Source organism: Myotis lucifugus, unplaced genomic scaffold (assembly GCF_000147115.1).
Source record: "Myotis lucifugus unplaced genomic scaffold, Myoluc2.0 scaffold_96, whole genome shotgun sequence".
NCBI classification, from domain to species: domain Eukaryota; kingdom Metazoa; phylum Chordata; class Mammalia; order Chiroptera; family Vespertilionidae; genus Myotis; species Myotis lucifugus.
This window is the reverse complement of record NW_005871144.1, coordinates 3,013,263-3,018,152: the sequence shown is the minus strand read 5'-3', so window position 1 is coordinate 3,018,152 and position 4,890 is coordinate 3,013,263. Positions and strand designations below refer to the sequence as shown.

The window sequence follows — 4,890 nt, the reverse complement described above, 5'->3', positions numbered from 1 at the left end:
TGCTGCGGGCTTGAGCCCAATCAGTCCCCAGAGAGGCTTGCACTGCTGCAGCAGCGCTCACCAGCCATGAGCCCTGCGTCTGGCGCCCTCCCAAGGGGAGTGGCCTGCTGGATTGGGCTGGAACTGGCTCTCTGACATCCCTTGAGGGGTCCCAGATTGTGAGAGGGTGCAGGCCAGGCTGAGGGTCCCCACCAGTGCACTTGGGCTGGGGAGGGACCATGGGAGGGCTCCAGGGCATGTCTGGCCAGTCTCGCTCAGTCCCTCAGTCTCGCTCAATCCCAATCGGCAGGACCCCAGCAGCAAGCTAACCCACGGGTTAGAGCGTCTGCCCCCCGGTGGTCAGTGCACATCATAGAGAGCGGTTTAGCAGCCTTTGCATATCATTAGCATATTATGCTTTGATTGGTTGTTCGGTTGTTCTGCCGTTCGGTCTAATTGCATATTACCCTTTTATTCTGTAGGATTAGCTCTCTCCTCATTATTCTCTACCTCCAGAGAGTACATCCTCATCATGTGTAAAATAAACCTAAACTTTAAAGAAATCTGAAGGAAAAATTAATATGGCACTTAGTTCTTCTTTAAGAGTTACTAAGTTTCTACCTTATAAAAGTAGAAAGGCAGGTAAATAATACTGGGATATGGTGAATGTTTTGCAAAATATTTTTTAACTGTTTACTGAAATTCACTTGAAAAATGAAACTGTATTATAGAAGAGATCATTGGTTTGGAAATCAGTTTTATTCAAGATTTTATTGGTATTCAAGGCAAACACAAACAACTCTTAAATTCTGAACATACTTTCTAGAAAGTTATAGTCATTTAAATAATTTTAAACATAGAACTGAATCATCTAGATGTGACTTTCAGGACGAGAGCCCCTTGGCCTGGGTGTCAGTGTCCCCGTTCCCATCACTTTCTGCTGTCTGTGAATGCTGCCCCTGAGAAGAGCATGATGGGAGCCCTGCTAGTGGAACTCAGGACAGACACATATTTTTGTCTTCAAATATCGACATCATTTGGAATTACTGACAATTGCCTTTGTACTTACACAATGGAATTACTGTAAGAAATGTTATCTTGGGAATTTTAATAGAAAGAATTACAGCTTTAAAATCTGCATAAAATTTATTATGCATTATTATAAAATTATTTCTGAATCACCTGGGGAAATTTAAAATTTTTTCAAAATTGCCCAGGGAGATTTGAAATAGTCCCTATGGGAATTTTCTTGTAAATCAATTTTAGCCTGCAGACAGGAATGGGGCTAGGACAGAGGTGAAGTAGGAGAAGAATTAAAACAGTGGTCAAATAGTCATTCCCATGTAACAAGTAGGACACTTAACAACTGTTTTCTTTGTAGCACTAAAGGGCATTCATTGCCATGACAAAATGTTCTATGTATAAACTCACATTGGAAAATCACTATGTCTTGATTGCATTCATCTACCCATCAGGGATTTATAACTGAGATATAAATATTTCATTGAATTTTTAATAAAACCTTAATGTGCATGATATACAGAGAGAGCGCTACTACTTGAAAGCCCTGATATATGGAAACTGCAGCAGTTTTGAGGTGGATCAATAAATTTCATGACTTTGTGTTATGAGGATTAGGTATCATCTTGTCATTTACTATCCATTTCTCAAAAGAAAATAGCTACAATTAGAGTCGTAGGCTGTGTTTTTGGTAAGAAACCAAATGTCTCCCAGACATATGACTGAGGCTCTTTGGAGTATTCTGTCTATTAACTGACACCTTTTTTTTTTTAGAATTTCAGTTTTGCCCTAATTAACATAAGGACTGTGGAATACAGCATATCCCTGTAGTATATCATAAAACAAGATGGTCACTAGAGCCAGAACATTAATCTCCGAGGAACTAGAATTTCTAGAGAATATCCAAGATGATGTAAATTTTATGATACCAAGTGACAAGATCCCATGAGTTGCAAACCCGTTTATTAATGGCACATAGAAAGTAAGATCACAATGTTTCTAAGAATTTCTGCTGGAGAGTTGTCCGGTGCTGAATTTATTCATCTTTAAAATGACATCCTTGAATTGAATTATTTCTAAGGGGTTTTTTTTGTTGTTGTTCCAAAATGCATTTTTCTCACGCTGTGCTTAGGAGCTATACATGAAATTTAAACCACACTAGGCTCTAGTGAAAAAATCCCTTGAGTGGTTCTATTTTATTTTATCTTATTGGTAGAAAGGCCCTGTAAACAGTATAAACTCATGGGCCAAGAGAAGTAGGTGAGCAGATATATCACTAAAGCTTTCCTTATAATATTAATGTCTGTTTTTATAGTTCAAAATTGGAGAGATTTTTAGAATTCAGAAAGTGGCTGATATATCAGTAGAGTCATATTATGTTTTAATGAGATTCCAAACATTTATGTGTGATGGTATGTGCTCTGTAAATTGGATAACATTGCAAAGTACTTCAGTGGAAAATATGAATTATTTATGTACTTCTTGACCTAAAGTACTCAATGGGTTTAGTGAGTGTGCATGGGTATTCATTCTCTATTTTTGTAAAATGTCTTATGATGAAGAGTAGCTAAACACCTACACATTTGGTCATATTGTTTTGTCCTTTGAGTAATGGGTATTAATTCTATAAGGTGGCCTTGAATATATACTATGAAAAAAAAAATGCGTCCAGTATGATGTGCTAAACTCAGTTGGTTTACATACTCTGTTGACATCATTCTGAAGATTAACCAAAGTTTATTGTTGGATTCTATGTATTTTCCTGGAGAATAAATATTAAACTTGTTCTTACTCAGCTTTTAAAAAATTATTATTGACTTTAGAGAGAGGCAGTGGGAGAACGAGAGAGAGAAACGGAGAGAGAGAGAAACATCAATATGAGAAAGAAACATTGGTTGGTTGCCTCCTGCACATGCCCTGACCAGGCATCGAACCTGCAACCTGGGCATGTGCCCTGACTGGGAATCGAACCCACCAGGTTTTGGTGTATAGGCCGATGTTCCAACCAACTGGGCCACACGGACCAGGGCACTCAGTTTTTAAAAGAGTATTTCCTGCTCCGCATCTGGGGACACTCAGCTCTTGGCGCCCGGCCCAGCTTCTTTCAAAATGTCTCCTGTTCTCGAAATTCTGTGCAAGCTCGGCTTGGAGGGCGATCGCTCCACACCCGTACGTGCGTATGAGTCAGTCATAGCCTACCCCAACTTCGATGCCCACCGGGACGCTTTGCACATTGAAAGGGCCATCAATACCAAAGGGGTAGATGAGGTCACCATGTCAACGTTTTGACCAAGCGCAGCAATGAACAGAGGCGGGATATTGCCTTCGACTACCAGGGAAGACCGAAAAGGAACTTGCATCAGCACCAAGCCAGCCCTGTCCGGCCCCCTGGAGACCGTGACTCTGTGCCTCTTGGAAATGCCTGCTCATACGATGCTCCCAAGCTGAAGGCCTCCATGACAGGGCTGGGCACTGAGGACTCTCTTACTGAGATCATCTGCTCCAGGACCACCAGGAGCTGCGGGAAACTAACAGAGTCCACAAGGAAATGCACAAGACTAATCTGGAGAAGGACACTATTTCCGACACATCTGGCGACTTCCACAAGCTGATGTTGCCCTCGCAGAGGGTAGAAGAGCAGGGGGCGGCTCTGTCATCGATTATGAGCTGATTGACCAAGATGCCCGGGATCTCTGTGATGCTGGAGTGAAGAGACAGGAACTGATGTTCCCAAGTGGGTCAGCATCATGACCGTGTCCCACCTCCAGAAAGTATTTGACAAGCACAAGAGCTACAGCCCTTGTGACATGTTGCAGAGCATCAAGAAGGAAGTCAAGGGAGACCTGGAAAATGCTTTCCTGAACCTGGTCCACTATATCCAGAACAAGCCCCTATATTTTGCTGAGCGACTGTACGACTGACCCATATGCACCTACGGGTGTGGAGCGATCATCCTCCAAGCCAAGCTTGCACAGAATTTCGAGCAACACCGGCCGAGCTTGAAGTAGGGTTTACGTTTCTTTTTAAGTAAGTGCCATATTCATTTTTTCCTTTGGACTTCTTTAAAGTTTAGGTTTCTTTTACACATGTTGAAGGTGTGCTCTCTGGGGTAGAGAATGTGATGGCAAATTTAGAGTTGATTGAATAGCCTCAATTACAGAGAAAAATTATATTTCATGTATTCTCAGGCCTGGCACATGATCTGTTTTCTAGGTTTTTAAGTGAATGAGTGGTTCTGCTCAAGGAATTTGACTTTCTTGGTTAAGGCCTGTGGTCCTGTATACTTGCTTAAAGCATTGTTGATGTTATCATCTTAGATTTTTATCTTATTGACTATACTTTACATCTGACTATAAAAATGGAGCATACATGGACAGCATTAAATACTTGCTTTTCAAATTTTACTTATATTATCATGGATTTGACTCAAATTTGGAGCTTCCAAACAGTAATTCTCAAGGTTGTGTGCAGCACAATCACATCTTGCCTTAATGCTGCAATGGTTAGACCACTCTACTGATAATAGTTTTTGTTATCCTCAGCAATGCTTAGAAGGAAAAGAGATTAAGTAATCATTATTGTGATTTTGGTCCCTGGAAACAAAGAAAATAGATGGAGCAAACTCTTGTAATAATTAGGAGACTAGGTGAGGGTGAAGGATCCCCTCCAATAAGGGAAACAGCAAAGATGACCAAGCCACTGGAGACTTCGTTATATCCAAAGCACTGGAACTGGAAGCTAGAAAAAATATTTACTTTGGAGGGTAACATATATTAATCATTCTAAAAGGATGGTAGTTTTGTTGAGGATGGGAGGAGAAAAGTTATTTCAGAACCCTAAAGAAAAAACATGAGAGAGGAGGTAGGCAAAACTATGTACCATAAATTGGAA

At 40.8% G+C, this 4,890-nt stretch overlaps 1 pseudogene; it reads left to right on the top strand.

Moving 5' to 3' along the window:
- The first annotated feature begins 3,078 nt into the window (after nt 1-3,078).
- Nucleotides 3,079-3,920, top strand: LOC102430630 (annotated as a pseudogene).
- Nucleotides 3,921-4,890: the final 970 nt, after the last annotated feature.